Raw genomic sequence first — 20,475 nt, 5'->3', positions numbered from 1 at the left:
TTTTTACAAAATTTTCTGTAGAAATAAAATTTGTACAAAATTTTCTATAGAAAAAAAAATTTTACAAAATTTTCTATAGAAATAAAATTTTTACAAAATTTTCTATAGAAATAAAATTTTTACAAAATTTTCTATTGAGATAAAATTTTGACAAAATTTTCTATAGAAATAAAATTTTTACAAAATTTTCTATTGAGATAAAATTTTGACAAAATTTTCTATTGAGTTAAAATTTTTACAAAATTTTCTATAGAAATAAAATTTTTACAAAATTTTCTATAGAAATAAAATTTTTACAAAATTTTCTATTGAGATAAAATTTTGAGAAAATTTTCTATTAAGATAAAATTTGGATAAAATTTTCTATAGAAATAAAATTTAGACAATATTTTTTTGGCAGATCAAAGTTATTATACCCTGACCACTATGATATTTTGGGTATACAAAATGTTAATCAAATAACATTAAATAATTACAGTTAATTTATTCTGCAAAAAAAAATGTAATCTGTAATTGAAGTTGAATTTAAAGTTAATTTAAATATAAATTAATTATAAATTAAATAAAAATTAATTGCGTATTTTATTTATTTCTATCAAATAATCTAAAATTATATAATTAATATAAAATAATTTATAATAATTACATATTTTTTTAAATAGTACCAAATAAACTCACATTTTGAATCAGATATTTATGTATTTAATTTAATTTTTTTTTTTTAGATTAATAATGTTGATATTAATTTATTATTTTAATTAAATAAATTTCGATTAAATTAAATTGAAAAAAAAATCGATATAAATATAAATTTTATAACACTTTTAGTGAAAAATTTTAGAACAGTTTCTGAGTTGGGAATTCTATGAGACCTGGTTGTAGTGTTCTCAGAAACCCAAAAATTATCTGTTTTTTCTTATCATTTTGGGATTTCTTGAGAATCTTCAAAACAAATCTTCTATCTCTAAATGTTTTTTGTTCTATATACTCTTTGCTATATTTCTCTCTCTCTCTCTGTCTTAGTCTCCCTCTTAGTGTGCTATTACTACGGTGAAATGGCAAAAAAAAATAACAATTTATTTAAATTTTCGCCTTTTGCTTGTTTAGGTTGATTAATTTCATTAATAAGATTTCTTGTTATGCTCTTGTTATTGTTTTTTTTTTCTTCTAAGTGAAATTGTTCTACACATTTCTTACTGATACTTTCGTTGTTGTTGTTGTTACTCTAGCTTTTGTTTGCTTTCCAGTACTCAATTTGAAATGCCTACATCCATTGTTGGTGTTGCTGCTGTTGCTGCTGTTGTTGTTCTTGTTATTTCTGCTTATTGTTGTTTTTATGGTTTCCAGCTAAGATAAATAACATTTTAATTTTGTTTTAAGTGAAAATCCATTAATAATTGTCTATATATTCCTGGGTGAATATGTGTCTATTTTGTTTTTGCACCCTCGCCCTCGCCCTTAGTGCTTTGTTGTCACAATACAACCAACCCCCCCTTAGTCAATGGTTTTTATCATTCTTCTGTAGCAACTGTAAGTTTGTAAGTTTTAAATATATTTCCGTATTCAATAAAAGGCTAACTGTCAATCATTTGGTGTTAATCAATATTGAATATACAAACTACAAAATGCAAAAGTACTTACAAATGTAGGAATATGTACAAATATCTATAGAGTAAAGCTTCTAAAGTTTATGCATACGAAATGATACACATATGTATATATACATATGGAACATGTGGTATAGGGTGGATCGAAAACAAAAATGAAAATTTGATAAAAATAAAAAAAAAAATACGGAACATTAAGGAAGACTTTCAATAAAACAAATTTTGTAATCTTTGTTAAAAAAAAAACACACACAAAAAAACACAAAAAAAATTAAGATATTTTTATGTAAACAAATCCGTCTCTCCCTTTTTTTCTTCTTTAAAGCAAATAACACATTTTTGCTTAAGAAAATTATGTCTAAATTAACTGGTAGTGTAATTAGGGTGTTTTTGTTGTTGTTTTTTATATGCTCCCAGAGAAGGAATATGACCACCTACTAGAGCAAAATATTATTTTTCGATTGTAGGTTAGGTTAGGTTAGGTGGTAGCCCGCTCACTTAGACTATTCAGTCCATTGTGATACCACATTGGTGAACTTCTCTCTTATCACTGAGTGCTGCCCGATTCCATGTTGAGCTCAATGACAAGGGACCTCCTTTTTATAGCCGAGTCCGAACGGCGTTCCACATTGCAGTGAAACCATTTAGAGAAGCTTTGAAACCCTCAGAAATGTCACCAGCATTACTGAGGTGAGATAATCCACCGCTGAAAAACTTTTTGGTGTTCGGTCGCAGCAGTAATCGAACCCACGACCTTGTGTATGCAAGGCGGGCATGCTAACCATTGCACCACGGTGGCTCCCATTTTTCGATGGTAAACATATAACATGTTTGTCGCAATCATGTTATTTTACCGGACATTCGGCGAGAAAACAACATTTTTGTGGCAAAAATGTTCAATATTCCCCCAACCAGAAAAAAGATTTTGCTCTGGGAGGTGATCATATTCCGTCTCTGCATGTATATTACATATATATTACGATTAATAATTTATTATTCCCGTTTTTGTATTTAATTTAATTGGAAATTCCATCTTCCCACATATCCTGGTATCCCTTTGTTTTCCACTTACACATACATATATTATACACATATATGGAGGAAAACTAAATAAACCCAAGAGCATACCAAAACCCCAAGCTATGAATTCTCTGGTTTCCTTCATCCGGCAAAGTATTTTTTTATGTAATGGTCATGCATTGAAAATGTAACGGAAATTAATATACAGTCATAAATTTCCTTTACCGCTATACCAATTTTTTTCTCGAATTAAAAAAAAACATACTCATTCCCAGTATAAGAGACTATGAAACAGATATCTTGTTAATTATAATGTAGAGTTTAAGGAAAAAAAACGAATTAGGTGGGAGATGTTATAAGTCACTAAAATGATTGAAATAAGGAATGTATGGAAAGTAGTATAAGCATTTTTATAGACCAATGGGATATTTTATTTACCATATTGAAGAAAAACGTACTTAACAATTTAAAAACAAAATATGCTCATTTTTTTATATATCATCATAATTTAAAATATTATTATAGTGCAGAAGAAAAGAAAGATTAAAAATGTACGAAATAAAATTGATTTGGCTTTTAAAAATTTATTTGACCCTATTTTTAATTTTTTTTTTCTCAAAAATATTATTCAAAAATTCAAATATTTTTATGTTAACTCTTGTTTTATATATTTTAATAATTTAAAATAATGACGCATATATTATAAGGAGGAAAGGAAAGAAAACTTAAAAAAAAAATAAAAATTCAAATTAAATTAATTAAATTCGGGCGGGCCGACAATATTATACCCTTTACCATTATGTATATCAATATTTTTGATACCATCTTAAGACCTTCAAATTTGTTAGGAGCTATATAAAGGTTTATATTCCCATATACAAATATTTAAATATGAACGATTTCGACAAATTTTTTTTAAACTTTCACAACTTTGTAGGCTTTGGGTATTATATGAAATAAATAAATAAAAAAATGTCTAGACTCAAAATTTAAATTGGTTGATGAATGGGACGGACAACAATGTTAGTAAAAAAATATTGGAAATATTTACATTGCATAAAATCTCGTAAATCTGCATTTATGATTTATAGGTCGATATATACTAATTAGAGTATAGGTAAATTTGAATCATTTTTGCGAGTTTTTGACTTAACAGTGACGATTTTACAAGGAACATTTGGGTGTTTTGGCCATATTTGCTAAAATCGGAAGAACATATATATGGGGGCTTTGTCTGAACCGTTTTCAACCAAATTCGGTATACATATTTATAATGTTAATTGTACTCCGTGTGCAAAATTTCAAGTAACTCGAAGTAAACCTTTGGCCTCTGGGGCCATAGGAGTGTAAATCGGGCGAAAGCTATATCTAAATCTGAACCGATTTCAACCAAATTCGGTACGCATATTTATAATGTTAATTCTACTCCCTGTGCAAAATTTCACGTCAATCGGAACAAACGATTGGCCTCTGAGGCCATAGGAGTGTAAATCGGGCGAAAGCTATATATGAATCTGAACCGATTTGACTGATATTTTGAAAAAAAAAATTACGAGATTCACAAAATATTCGATTATAACATACTAAATTGGAAGAAGATCGGTTGATAAATACGTCATTTATGACCAGATCGGTTATAAATATATATGCCAGCTATATCAAAATCTGAGCCGATTTTTTCCAATATCAATAGGGATCGTCTTTGAGCCGAAAAAGCACCCTATGCCAAATTTGAGAACGACCGGACTTAAAATGCGAGCTGGACTTTGCAGACAAACATACATCAACAGACAGACAGACGGACATCGCTAAATCGACTCAGAATTTCATTTCAAGCCGATCGGTATACTAAAAGATGGGTCTATGACTACTCCTTCTCGGCGTTACATACAAATGCACAAACTTATTATACCCTATACCACAGTAGTGGTGAAGGGTATAAAAATGACTACTGGATAAAAATTATTAAAACTGTTTTTTTTTATATATATATTTTCATCATTTGAAATATTATTAAAATTAAAAAAAAATGAAAGCTTAAAAATTTTAATATTAGAATTAATTTGGTTTTAGAAAATTTAATTGGCTCTATTTTTAATTTTTTTCTCAAAAATATTATTAAAATATTATAAATGCGAAAGGAAAGAAACCTTAAAAAATTTAAAATTATAATTAATTTAGTTTTTGAAAATTTAATTGGCTATATTCTTAATTTTTTTCTCAAAAATATTATTCAAAAAATCCAACTATTTTCATGTTAGCTATTGCTTGTTATTAAAATATTATAAATGTGAAAGGAAAGAAACCTTAAAAATTTTTAAATTAAAATTAATTTGGCTTTTGAAAATTGACTTGACGCTATATTTATTTTTTTCCCCAAAAAATATTCAAAAATCCAACTATTAAATAGAGAAGGAAAGAAAACTTAAAAATTCAAACTCAATTTTTTTTTTTCTTTTAGATTAATTCTAAATCGGGCTTTTAAGGTCTCTAAGTATGCAAATAAAAAGACTTTACTTCATATTTTTATCCGACGTTTCGTTGCTTTTTAAAATGTTATTGACTCTATTGGAGCAAAAATTATTGAAACTGTTTTTTATATATATTTTAATCATTTGAAGTAGTATTAAAATTATTAAAAAAAAAGAAAGCTTAAAAATTTAAAATTAGAATTAATTTGGTTTTTGAAAATTAAATTGCCTGTAGTTTTATTTTTATTTTTTTTTTTTTGTCAAAAATATTATTCAAAACTCCAACTATTTTCATGTTAGCTATTGCTTGTTATTAAAATATTATAAATGCGAAAGGAAAGAAACCTTAACAATTTTAAAATTAAAATTAATTAGGCTTTTGAAAATTCAATTGACTCTACTTTTATTTTTTTTTTTTTTCTCAAAAATATACAAAAATCCAACTATGTTAACTATTTTTTATATATATTCTAAACATTTAAAATAATGATACATATATTATAAGTAAGGAAGGAAAGAAAACATAAAAAAGTAAAAAAATTTAATTAAATTCTTAAAATTTTATTGTTTTTTTTTATATATTAGTTTTTATATATATTTTAATTATTTAAAATATTATTAAAATAAAAGTACGGAAGGAAAACAGCTTAAAAAAGTAAAAATTAAAATTAATGTGGCTTTTAAAAATTGAATTGAGTCTATTTTTATTTTTTTATAAATATTATTCATAATTTTATTTTAACTACTTTGGGCACATTTTAATCAAATGAAATTATAAGTGGAGAAACACAGAATACTCTCAAAATTAATTTGGATTTTGAAAACAAAATTGCCCCTATTAGAATAAAATTTATTGAAACTGCTTATTTTTTATTTATTCATTGTTTTTTTTTATAAATATTATTCAAAAATCCAAAACTTGTTATGTTAACAATGTCTTTATATATTTTAATAATTTAAAATAGGGATATAAACATATATTATAAGTGGAGAAAGAAAGAAAAATTTAAAAATTTAGATTTTGACAATTTTATTGACTCTATTAGAGAATATATGTTATTGAAACTTTTTTTTTAATAAATATTATTCAAACAATCCAAACCTCCAAATTTTCCATTTTTTCAAAATCATAGTTTTTCTGTTATTTTCCATTTTTTTTTTCATTTATTATTATCATCATATTCTAAACAAGCATTTAATTTCTGTCTTGTTCGAATTGTTTATATGATTTTTTTATTTACGTTTCATGTTATTTTTTCGTTTCAATTTTAAGTCGATTTTCTTATTCTGTTTTTCTTCTATATTTGGTTTTTTAATTTTGTATTTATTTTCATTATTGTTTCCAGATTTGTTTTATTTTTAATTCAGTTTGTTTTGCTTTTTTAAAATTTTTTATCAACACTAGATTTTGTAGTTATTTGTGATTTTCTTTTTTTCGCTCTCGAAGTGTGCCGTTTTGTTGTGTTTTTATTTTTTCTGTATTTTTGTTTTATTTTTTTTTTTTGTTTATATTTTTTCTTTGTATGCAACCAACAATTAAAAAAAAGACGTCAACGTCGGCCACGACGACGTTATTATTTTTATTTTTTTGTTTTGCCTTTGTTTTGCTTTGTTTTTGAGTTCATAGTACGCACATATTTTGTACGACACGTTCAGAAAGAATTAATGACGATGCGGATGAACCACTATCGCACACACAGATGCATTCATTATTTCACCCCCATGCCCCACAAATCGACATTATCATCACCATCACTATCCTCATCTTCACCACCACCACCACCATCATCATGACCACAGAACGCGATTTTTCCTCACTCACAACATAAACTAAACCGATTGACAATAAAAACAGAACAACAACAACCGAGAAAAAAAAACTATGCGAGTGGTTAAATGAGAGTATGTGAGAGTGTGTGTATGCGCGGTGTTTTTCATATCAACTTGGCTAGGCGCTGGCATGCGTTATGTTTTAATTTGTTATTATATATTGGGTTGGGGGGACTAGTGGGGAGGTGAAATATAGAGAGAAAATCTAATGAACATAGCCAACCAGCCAGCCAGCCAACAAACAACAACACAAACAAATTCAAAACAATACTGCTAATCATGCAATTAGCAAAATCACAATCGGCTATTGTTACAGCCGCTTACGAGTCTAGGTATGTGTTTGCATGCATATAACACAGCGAAATGCATCATAGACCTTAGTGATAATGATTGCTGAATCGGGAGAGAGAGAGAGAGAGAAAGAGGACACGAGAAAGAATTGGTGAAATGCAGAGAGATTTTTGATTTTAATATACAATTATAACAAAAAGAGCGAATGAAGTGTTTAAATGATATGCACTTTTATTGTAACGGTAATTTTTGTGTGAACCGAGTCAACAACATATCAGATAAATGAACAATCGAGCAAAGCATTAAGATGATGCCATTAACTTATGGACACTAGGGAGGGGTGACCGATAACAATTGAATAAATTGTAGAGAATTGTTTTGTTAGAAAACACACCAAAAAGGTATATTAAATAATTGGATAATTTCTGTATGAAAACTGTTCCATACGTATTTTTGATGATAGAAATATTGTTGAAGTTGAAAATAGTCAAAAAATTAAGCCAAATTTTGATATTTCCATAAAGTTAAAAAACACAAACTTTGTGGGGTTCATAGATGCATTTAAATTTTTTTTATGATTGTTATAATATAGATTTCAGCCTTACTTTACATAAGGTATACAACATATGTCGATTTCGTTTCTAATAAAAAGGTCAACATTTCCCAAATAGGTTGCAAAATATAAACAAATAAACCAAAGGTTTTGATTTAGGATTCCTCATTTAAGAATTTGCAATAATTTTCAATAATTTGACTTGATGGGCTATAGGGAAAATATGGGGTAACACTGGGGCAACACGAAGTCGCCCTTAGTAAAATATAATAATACGTAGGTAATATTTATCCCTGGACAGTCATCCTTGGTCAAAATGACGACGCGTAATTTCATTTTCGATTTGAAATGCATTTTAATAATGATAAATTTAAGTTATACTAATTCAACAATTTTATGATTTTTTGTTTTATACTAATTAAAAACAAATTGAATAAGAAAATAAACTCAATTTTGGTTGTCATTTTTGCTTACGATGTAAATTATAGCGTCTTGAAATAAGCCGTAGTCAAAATGACGAAGAATGACGTTTGTGTACAAAAAATAAGGATGACTTTCCAGGGTTAAAAGAAAAGTTGTATCATACCAAGCCATTATGAATTAAACTAAAATATAATAAGCAAATTATATGAAGAATAGTTTATTTGATCAAAAATTAAGACTTCTTAATTATATAGTAATTTATTTTATAAATAAGCATAATTTATTTTATGTTAAAAAAAGTATGTAAAAAATCTTAGTTTAATTCTATTTAAATTTATTTAATCTGCTCCAAAAAATTATTTTAGACAATTAAATTTATTACTTTTCATGTTAGCCTGATATCGACGAAATAAACGATTTATATACAAATGCATGATTTATGGACATAAAATATTAAGGAACTTGACCCATTTTTTATTTTATTGAATTTATAAAATATAAATGAAAATAAAATTTGACACAGTTTAATAAAAATTTAATTAATTTTTTATTTTTCATTTTAATTTTATTTATTTTTTTAATTAATTTAGTTTTGTTGAAAAAAATAATTTTAGACAATTACATTTACTACTTTTCGTGTTAGCCTGATATCGAAGAAACAAGCGATTTATATACAAATTCATTATTTTATTTATAATTATTATTCCAGATTTATGGGCATAGAAGATTAAGGAACTTGATCCATTAAACCATTGAATTTTTAAAATTTAAATGAAAATAAAATTTGACGCAGTTTTATAAAAATTTAATAAATTATTTATTTATTTATTTATTTATTTTATTTTATTTTATTTTATTTTATTTTATTTTATTTTATTTTATTTTATTTTGGTTATATTATTTTTTTTATTTTAATTTGGTTTAATACATTTTTTTAAATTAATTTAGTTTTGTTGAAAAAATTATTTTAGACAATTAAATTTATTAATTTTCATGTTAGCCTGATATCGAAGAAACAAGCGATTTACATGCAAATACATGATTTTATTTATAATTATTATTCCAGATTTATGGACAAAGAAGATTAAGGTTCTTGATCCATTAAATCATTGAATTTATAAAATTTAAATGAAAATCAAATTTGACGCTGTTTTATAAAAATTTTATAATTTTATTTTTTTATTTTAATTTGGTTAAATTTTTTATTTTTGTTTTAATTTGGTTTAATACATTTTTTTTAAATTAATTTAGTTTTGTTGAAAAAAAAATATTTTATACAATTAAATTTATTATTTTTCATGTCAGCCTGATATCGAAGAACAAGCGACTTATATACAAATGCATGATTTTATTTATACTTATTATTCCAGATTTATGGACATAGAAGATTAAGGAACTTGATCCATTAAGTCATTGAATTTTTAAAATTTAAATGACAATAAAATTTGACGCAGTTTAAAAAAAATTAATTTGGTTAAATTATTTTTTTTTTTATTTTAATTTGGTTTAATATTTTTTTTAATTAATTTAGTTTTGTTGAAAACAAATTATTTTAGACAATTAAATTTATTACTTTTCATGTTAGCATGAAACAAGCGAGTTATATACAAATGCATTATTTTATATATAATTATTATTCCAGATTTATGGACATAGAAGATTATCCATTAAGTCACTGAATTTTTAAAATTTAAATGAAAATAAAATTTGACGCAGTTTTATAAAAGTTTAATAATTTTTTTTTATGTATTTATTATTTTTTTTTTTTTTTTGGTTAATTTTTTTATTTTAATTTGGTTTAATATATTTTTTAAAATTAATTTAGTTTTGTCGAAAACAATTAAATTTATTACTTTTCATGTTAGCCTGATATAGAAGAAATAAGCGATTTATATATAAATGCATTATTTTATTTATATTTATTATTCCAGATTTATGGACATAGAAGATTAAGGAACTTGATCCAGTAAGAATTTTTTAAATTTAATAAATTTTTTTTATTTTTTTTTTACTTTAATTTTGTTAAATTATTTTTTTTTTTTCAATTTAATTTGGTGTAATTATTTTTTGTAAATTAATTAACAAAAAATAGTTACACCAAATTAAAATGAAAAAAAAAAAAATAATTTAATCAAATTAAAGTAAAAAAAAACAATGAAATATATATATATATATATATATATATATATATATATATATATATATATATATATATATATATATATATATATATATATATATATATATATATATATATATATATATATATATATATATATATATATATATATATATATATATATATATACACACATATATATATATATATATATATATATATATATATATATATATATATATATATATATATATATATATATATATATATATATATATATATAAATTTTTTTTTTTTTTTTTTTTTTTTAATTTGAAGCAGTTTTATTAAAATTAATTTAAATTTTTAGTTTTTTACGTTTTAAGTTGATTTAATTAATTATTTGTTTTTGTTTTTAATGTATTAAACAAATTTCATTCACTTTAAACTTTAAAATAAAAAATGAAATGAATAATATTAAATTATATGTAAGTTAATTTATTTTAACTTATTTTAATTTAATATAGGTACTTAGTTAAATTTAATTAAATCATACTCATTACATATTTTTAATTTAATTTAGTTTGACTACATTTTGCTTGATTGTACTTAAATTAATTTAATTTAAATAAATTTAAAATAAACTAAAATAAAACAATTTTAATTAAAATAAGAAACATTGTTGGAAGCTAATTTGAATAAATTAAAATGAAAAAAATTAAATTAATTAAAATTTAAAAAAAGATTAAATTTAAGTAAAATTTTGTAAATTTAAATTAAAAAATTTTGTAAATTTAAATTATTTAAAGTAAACGAAACTAATTTCATAAAATAAATAATAATACTAATAAATAAAAACAAACAAAAAAAATACTTATAGTATTATGTACATATGTTACTAATTAGCCAATAACATATGTAACTTAAGCTTATATGAATTATATAATAACTGCTTACTTAAGCGAAATTATGTATTTGAAATATTTTTTTTTAACAATTAATTGAGGGTGTATAATTTCAGAACCATTTGTGAATAATTTTTCTGACCTGATTTTCATGTAGTCCATTGTTCTCAAAACCCCGTACACAAAGGTTTAAACACTGGCAACATCAGAATTCTGACATATCTTAATTCACACACACACGCCACACACTAATTCATATACATCCTCTATGATTTGTTATCATTTACATATGTTACACTCACAAAAGTATGCTACAAAAAATGTGCAAACTATTAAAGGATTAACATAGTGCTCTATATATGTATGTGATTGAGAGTGATCTCTTGAGATATCTCTTTGGTAATTGTAGATGGCATTCTTGTTAGTTGGAGAAACTTCCGTTAGTACTCTTAAAATCTAAACCATTCAACAATCTTTTAATGTGAAGGTAAATGCGGGGGTTTAAGTAACTCCATTTTTAACTTAGCTTGAAACAATAACAGCAACAAAAAAAAACTCAAAACAAACAAAACTACACGTTAATCGTACATTTGTTTTCATTTTCATATTTCATAAAATATCACAACAAAAGCAGCAGTGAAGACAGCAGCAGCATCAGCAGCACAACAAAATGTTTTTGTCTTTGCTGTCGCTCTGTTTTTTTGTTTTCATTTTGCCCGCTGTCACCACAATCGTTTTACCGCCGTCATTGACAATAACTGCCGTCGTTGTTTTGGTTGTTGTTATGATGAATTTTTATTTTCATTTTTTTTTTGCTTTGTTTTTGTTTTTGCAATTTACTTTTGTTGGTTTCATTACTCCATACAACAAACCACCAGACCAAAGCCAACCACCATAATAAAAATAACAAAACCAAATATTTCACATTTTATACACTCGAGGAAAATGCACGAATGAATTTTGCAATGGGAATTACACTAGATCATTTCCAGTATTACCACTTGTTAAGCCCGTAGGATTGGCAACGCAACATGTATTACAATCAGAATCACTCTTAAGAGGTCTCTTGTTAGATTTTTGTTAGCATAAATTTTTTGACTTTTCCCTTTTTGGTTTTTATTGGCAAGGGAGGAAGAAAGCAATTAAACATTTCACTTTTCATTCATGTTTTTATTTGTGAGAAAAAAGGGTCACCAGAAATTCAAAATTTCCTTTATTTTTTTTTATTATTACAAAAGTATCTACAATCGTGTAGAATGGGGTAGTGCATACGATTTATGTATTTTCTATTAATTTTTCTTTGAGTGTAAGAGGGCAAATCAAATTTATATATTTTGAAAATATTTCTGTGGTTATTTGTGAATTTTAGCTAATGCCGTTAAGCGCGCTTTGGCAAACGTAACGTGTGCGCCGTGTTTGGCTGTCAATTGAGTACTGGTGGCACGAGCCGTCATACATTTATCGCATGCATACCAAAAAGTAAGCACAAGCAAACCGCAGCAGCAGCGACAACAGAATAACAACAGTGAGCCAAAGCAAGAAAATTTGACAGTCACAACAAGCAAAGTGAACGAGCCAACAGCCATTGCCGCCGCCGCAGCCGTAGTAGTAGTAGTAGCAGCAGCAGCCGCCACAACCAACAAAATCGAGACATAGGAAAATTATACAAATTGACAAATATACAAATGGTGGATATAGTAGATACACACATGCCTACGTACTTAGTATGAACCGACATACATAACATCGGCAATATGGGAGTCTCTACTGGCAAAATAAAATGAACTAACATAAATACAACGCACACATTTCTACGTACTTGGCATTGTATCTACATTCGTTGTTGTCGTACTTAACATCATCCGAATGTACATCACATCTGTCCATCTCTCACAGCACAATACACAATGGCTCAAAGTACATTTCAGGGGGAGGTGTACTTTGAATGTGGTGTATGCGGGAGAGAGAGAGAGAGCGAGTATACCAAAACATTTCTCACCATGTTCAATTGTTGAGCTCTATGGCTCTGTAAAATAACAGAGACCTCCACCGCTGGTGCTAATATCATATCATCACACCAAACAATGATGATACCTGTGTCGTGTACGTTGGTTTATTTCCTCTCTATTTTAACAAAACTTTATGAATGAGAAAAGCTTTGTAGTTCAATAAATTAAATGATATAAAATATGTATAATTTATTTTAATGATTTAATTATTCTTTATCTGCAATTTATCTACAACTTTTTACCCTAAATGAAATACAATAAGGTCGCCAACATTCGAATATCGAATATGCAATAAAGAAGAAGAAAAAGATTCTAAATTTAATTTAGTATATATATATAATTCACAGATATTTATTTTTAATTTAAAATAATTTAATGTGATTTAATTTAATTCAATTTAATTTAATTTAATTTAATTTAATTTAATTTAATTTAATTTAATTTAATTTAATTTAATTTAATTTAATTTAATTTAATTTAATTTAATTTAATTTAATTTAATTTAATTTAATTTAATTTAATTTAATTTAATTTAATTTAATTTAATTTAATTTAATTTAATTTAATTTAATTTAATTTAATTTAATTTAATTTAATTTAATTTAATTTAATTTAATTTAATTTAATTTAATTTAATTTAATTTAATTTAATTTAATTTAATTTAATTTAATTTAATTTAATTTAATTTAATTTAATTTAATTTAATTTAATTTAATTTAATTTAATTTAATTTAATTTAATTTAATTTAATTTAATTTAATTTAATTTAATTTAATTTAATTTAATTTAATTTAATTTAATTTAATTTAATTTAATTTAATTTAATTTAATTTAATTTAATTTAATTTAATTTAATTTAATTTAATTTAATTTAATTTAATTTAATTTAATTTAATTTAATTTAATTTAATTTAATTTAATTTAATTTAATTTAATTTAATTTAATTTAATTTAATTTAATTTAATTTAATTTAATTTAATTTAATTTAATTTAATTTAATTTAATTTAATTTAATTTAATTTAATTTAATTTAATTTAATTTAATTTAATTTAATTTAATTTAATTTAATTTAATTTAATTTAATTTAAATTAATTTAATTTAATTTTTATAATATAATAATTATATTCTCTACCATTAAATTAACATTTCACTTAACACTTTCAAAAAATTAAATTCATTTCATAAAATCATGTAGTAAGTAAATAAACATTGCCGTATATATTGTGGGCATTCGCTGGCGACAAGTGAAATAAAATGCCTCCAAAAACAACAGTGCGCAGCCTATAGCATAACAGCCAGATATACTTAAAACATCAAAAACACAACGAAAGAAAGTTGTTTTGTTATGTTTGTATATCCCATGGTATTGTTTTTACATTTGCTCTATAAATGTTTTTCCACAATATACTTTGCAAAATTCTTTTAAGGGAATTCCTCCAACAACAATTAAGACACGCATATAAACACAGTAAGGTGAAATGTTTTCTCTCATACACTTGCTCTCTTACAGTGTTTGGTGTTTTATGAGAGACATTCAAATGACCCCCTTATGATAGAATTTGCCCTTTTGCGGGTTCACCACGAAACCTAACAGTATCTGTTAACTTAAAGCTGTTAACGATATGGAATGTCTTTTCTTAGTACAAAGTAGTAAAGTACTCATCATCATTAAAATGGTGTTGCTTTTTTATGCATTTGTCATGCTTGGTATGTAGTATGGTAGTAAGGTGGATGGAAGTGGTAGGTTTTAAAAGTTTGGTAAATTAAATTTTGTTTCTATGGGATCATATTAAAGTTTATATTGTATAATATAAAAATAAATAAAAAATATTAAAAGTATTTTATTAATTTAAATTATATTGTACAAAAGGAAATTAAAGTAATTTAAGTAGCATACAGATGGTAATTTTTTAAGAGCTACAGGAAAATTTTTCTCAAAAAAAAAACACACACACACAAATAAAATTTAGGTAAGAATATTAATGTAAATTAAGTGTAAATAAAATATAAAGAAAGTGAAAGAATAAATGTGTAACCATTATTTTTACCGATCAGATCACAAACGTTGATTGTTGTTTTGTTAAACAAAATTTTATTTCTATAGAAAATTTTATCAAAATTTTATATTTTACAGAAAATTTCGTCAAAATTTTATCTCCTTAAATTTTTTAGTCAATTTTTTTATATAGAAAATTTTGTCAAAATTTTATTTCTATAGAAAATTTTGTCAAAATTTTATTTCTAGTGAAAATTATATCAAAATTTTATTTCTATAGAAATTTCTGTCAAAATTTTATTTCTTTAGAAAATTTTGTCAAAATTTTATATCTATTGAAATTTTTGTCACAATTTTATTTTCATAGAAAATGTTGTCAAAATTTTATCTCTATAGAAAATTTGGTCAACATTTTATTTCTATAGAAAATTTTGTCAAAATTTTATTTATACAGAAAATGTTGTCAAAATTTTATTTTTATAAAAGTTTTTGTAAAAATTGTATTTCTTTAAGAAATTTTGTCAAAATTTTATTTCTATAGAAAATTTTGTTCAACTACTATTTCTATAAAAAATTTTGCCAAAATTGTATTTCTACAGAAAATTTCGTCAAAATTTTATCTTGTCAAAATTTTATTTGAATATAAAATTTTATGTCTATAAAAAATTTTATCAACATTTTATTTTTATACAAAATTTTATTTCTATAAAAAATTTTGTCAAAATTTTATTCCTAACAAAAATTTTGTTCAAATTTTGTCAAAATTGTATTTCTACAGAAAATTTCGTCAAAACTTTATCTGTATAAAAACTTCAAAATTTTAGTTGTATTTTATTTATTTATCGTCAAAATTTTATTTGTATTTCTATAAAAAATGTCAAAATTTTATTTCTATATAATTTTTTGATTTTCCAATAAATTACGAATAGTCCAATTCTTCCATCCGTAAAAAAAATTATTTCTTTAAGAAATTTTGTCAAAATTTTATTTCTATAGAAAATTTTGTTCAAATACTATTTCTATAAAAATTTTGTCAAAATTGTATTTCTACAAAAATTTTCGTGAAAATTTTATCTGTATAAACATTTTTTGTCAATATTTTATTTGTATAGAACAATTTATCAAAGTTTTATGTCTATAGAACATTTTGTCAAAATTTTATTTCTATAAAAAATTTTATCAAAATTTTATTTCTATAAAAAATTTTATTTCTATAAAAAGTTTTTTTAAAATTTTATTTCTAAAAAAATTTTGTTCAAATTTTATTTCTATAAAAAAAATTGTCAAAATTGTAGTTCTACAGAAAACTTCGTCAAAATTTTATCTGTGTAAACATTTTTTCGCAAAATTTTATTTGTATAGAAAAATTTATCAAAGTTTTATGTCTATAAAAAATTTTATCAAAATTTATTTCTATAAAAAATTTTATCAAAATTTTATTTCTATAAAAAATTTTGTCAAATTTTTATTTCTAAAAAAATTTGGTTCAAATTTTATTTCTATAAAAAATTTTTCAAAATTGTATTTCTACAGAAAATTTCGTCAAAATTTTATCTGTGTAAACATTTTTTGCCAAAATTTTATTTGTATAGAAAAATTTATCAAAGTTTTATGTCTATAGAACATCTTGTCAAAATTTTATGTTTATAAACAATTTTATCAAAATTTTATTTCTATAAAAAAATTTGTCAAAATTTTATTTCTAAAAAAAATTTGTTCAAATTCTTTTCTATAAAAAATTTTGTCAAAATTGTATTTCTACAGAAAATTTCGTCAAAATTTTATCTGTATAAAAACTTTTTGTTAAAATTTTATTTATATAGAAAGTTTTATCAACATTTTATATCTATAGAAAATTCTGTCAAAATTGTATTTCTATAAAAAAAATTGTCAAAATTGTATTTCTATATAATTTTTTTAATTTTCAAATAAATTACGAATAGTAAAATTTTTCCATCCGTAGTTGATCACACAATAGCCGATGAAATATTCCATTTAATTGATTATTAACAATCCTACATCCCTAATTAATATGTCCTTTCTTCCATTTTTTGCTATTGTCAAATATCACGGAGAAAAAATGCGAAATTTCCGTTAAAAATATATATTCTCCGTTACCTTAACTTGCCATACCAACCCACGTAACATTGTTTTGAATGTGACTCAAAACAATCCAACAGTCACCGTAAAAAACTTCCGTTTCCACTTTACCTCTTTTTTTTGTGTGAGGACATAAACGAAAGCATACACATACACAGTTACATACACACATTCTCTTGGCCACATGAATGAAACATACACACATACTCACGACAAGTGATTTTATGTTAGCAAACAAAACCAGTTTATTGCAGTTTTCTGATTGGAACTAAACGAGAGAGAGAGAGAAAACGAATGTTTAGATATAGAGAGAGGATGGCCAACAATGTCACTCATTACAATCGTTTGAAGACACTCGCTATCAATAACATTATGTTTTCCTCAGTTGTATATTATTAGTGAGTGAATATTAGGGCTATAGAGAGAAATAGAAGGAGAGTACGAGAGAGCAATGTAAAACAAATGTAATTCATAGTAGGGATGATAACCATAATAAAAATAATCATGGTGGTAACAACATAATTGTAACATTGGCACGGGGAAATTTGTGATGGCCCCCTCTACCAAAAGATGAGTTCATTTATTTTCATTTCATGTTTCTATGCGATGTTAAGCGGAGAGAGATTGTGCTCTTATTCTCAAAAACATAAAAAATGTGGCACATACCTAGTCGACGCATAGAGTTGTACATTGTTGGTTGTGACCGGTGTCCCCTTTTGTGTAAGACGATCGGCACGAGTCTACTACTACGATTTAATTTCAGTCATTTCGGTTGTAGTCATCGGCTCTGTAGTCTTACAAAAATCGTCATCATTGTAATTTTCGTATTTTTAGTTCACGATATGAACATTCGTTGGACGGGTCCATCCATTGTCATCTCTAGTCGAATATCCATTGTTGCCGCTTATAAATAAGCAACGAACAAAAATTTGTTGCTTCTTTGACGATATGGATATAAGCAAGAGTAAAGGGACCACAATGTCAAACAAAAATATATGCCATGTTATATTCTCTAAGAATTAGCATGAAACATAGAGAGGGAGTATTTGGTGGTGGTGGTGGTTGGTATGCAATATTCAAGCATTCTCTCTCTATTTACTCACATAGTTGGGTTCATCCGGCTGGCTATTGTTGATTTTTCTGAATATTTCTCGTTTTCAGCAATGATGCTATGTTGTTGTCATCGTCGTCCATTGCCATCACCACACCGCTAAACCATTACAGGGAGACAGAGCGTCGAATTGCTTTTTGTTGTGGGTAATGGATTTGAAAAACAATTTCAAAACATATGGTTCATTTTTTCCTCGTAATTTTCATTTCGTTTTTATTTTTTTGTTTTCATTGGGGGACTGTTGCTGGCTAGTTGCCTCGCTCGATGGGTGACCACTGTTGCCACATTTATGTTAGCCCATTGTGAAGGGGTCATTGTTTTAAATATTGGCCAAACAAAGTGTTTTGTTTTACATTTCAAGCCATTAGGGATTATGTTTTTACGATGAACAGTTTTTTGTTTTGTATTTATGACTATTGCTGGCTGCAATGTAAAAATGCTCTTGTTTTGTGTGTGTGTGTGTGTGTGTGTGTGTGTGGAGGGAGGCATGAATATGAGATTGTTATTGCAAATTGAATATTGTAATAAGAAAATATGAGCTAAGGATTGACTGGTCGTAAAGAGCATTGACATGAAAACTACTAAGTTTTTTAGGTAATGAAAAAAAAATAAGAATAAAGGTTTATTTTCATCCGAAAAAAAATATTTTAAAACGAAAAATTTTAATTTTTTTAAAAATCTTGTGTCTTGAAATTTAATGAAGTTAATTTTTTTTGGAAAAAAATATGCCTTTTTGTGTTATGGGGGAAAATAAATTTGTTCCAAATTTGGAGGTAAGATAATTGTTTAGAATTTCCATAAACATTTAATTTATATGGAAATCGCTCTTATTAAAAATTTATTTCATCTTAGCACTTTATCCTAGCATTTGGTCGAAATTATTGCCACGTAATAATTAAGCTCACCCATTGTCTTCGAGCTAACACATGTACACTCACGACACGCAGAGAAGGAATATGATCACCTCAAACATGTTTTAAGAGCAAAATGTTATTTTTGGACGGTGAACAGGGAACATTTTTGTCGCAATCATATACTTGATTGCCGAAATCAGGTACATAATTTTTGAGAACATAACATAGTTGCGACAAACATGTTACCTGTTCCCCGTCCAAAAATAACATTTTGCTCTTAAAACATGTTTGAGGTGATCATATTCCTTCTCTGTGTGGACATAGATTGATGATGATCAAAATTTACCCCGAAAAAGTCCTATACATTTAGTTCGAAGAAGTCCTATATTTTTCAGAGAAATTTTCCACTATTTTCGTATCATAAGTTGGAAATCCAAAGTTATTTTCTCCAACATAATTCTGTTATCAGATCACATTATTCTGTTAACAAATCTGTTGTTATAGTAATAAATAGCTGTTACATATTTCTAGTACAGAGAATCTTGAACTTGAACCTATATTCCTTTCTACAGCCCAACTTAACATCTTTTTATATTATTTTAATTAATTATTTTATTTGTTTTTTATTATAATTTTATTGTCTTCTTAATAGTTGTCGTTTATGAATTTCTAAAGGGTTATAAAGGGTGATTCTTTTGAGGTTAGGATTTTCATGCATTAGTATTTGACAGATCACGTGGGATTTCAGACATGGTGTCAAAGAGAAAGATGCTCAGTATGCTTTGACATTTCATCATGAATAGACTTACTAACGAGCCACAACGTCGAATTTTCAGTGAATGGGCCCTAGAAAAGCTGGCAGAAAATCCGCTTTTTTATCGACAAATTTTGTTCAGCGATGAGGCTCATTTCTGGTTGAATGGCTACGTAAATAAGCAAAATTGCCGCATTTGGAGTGAAGAGCAACCAGAAGCCGTTCAAGAACTGCCCATGCATCCCGAAAAATGCACTGTTTGGTGTGGTTTGTACGCTGGTGGAATCATTGGACCGTATTTTTTCAAAGATGCTGTTGGACGCAACGTTACGGTGAATGGCGATCGCTATCGTTCGATGCTAACAAACTTTTTGTTGCCAAAAATGGAAGAACTGAACTTGGTTGACATGTGGTTTCAACAAGATGGCGCTACATGCCACACAGCTCGC

General features: G+C 25.2%; 1 protein-coding gene across 3 annotated transcripts in view; it reads right to left on the bottom strand.

The window, feature by feature from the left end:
• mam (neurogenic protein mastermind) overlaps positions 1 to 20,475 on the bottom strand; it is a 217,808-nt gene that overhangs the window by 91,729 nt on the left and 105,604 nt on the right. The window contains exon 1 of one of the 3 annotated variants that reach the window (XM_075313500.1): positions 12,197 to 12,633. The exons of the other annotated variants lie outside the window; for them this stretch is intronic. The gene's annotated coding sequence lies outside the window, so the exon portion shown is untranslated. Of the gene's footprint in view, positions 1 to 12,196; positions 12,634 to 20,475 lie in introns of those variants that run through there. 3 annotated transcript variants of the gene reach the window in all.

Source organism: Haematobia irritans, chromosome 5 (genome assembly GCF_050003625.1).
Source record: "Haematobia irritans isolate KBUSLIRL chromosome 5, ASM5000362v1, whole genome shotgun sequence".
Lineage (NCBI taxonomy): Eukaryota > Metazoa > Arthropoda > Insecta > Diptera > Muscidae > Haematobia > Haematobia irritans.
Note: the sequence above shows the minus strand (reverse complement) of the source record. Positions and strands in the feature narration are given on the sequence as shown.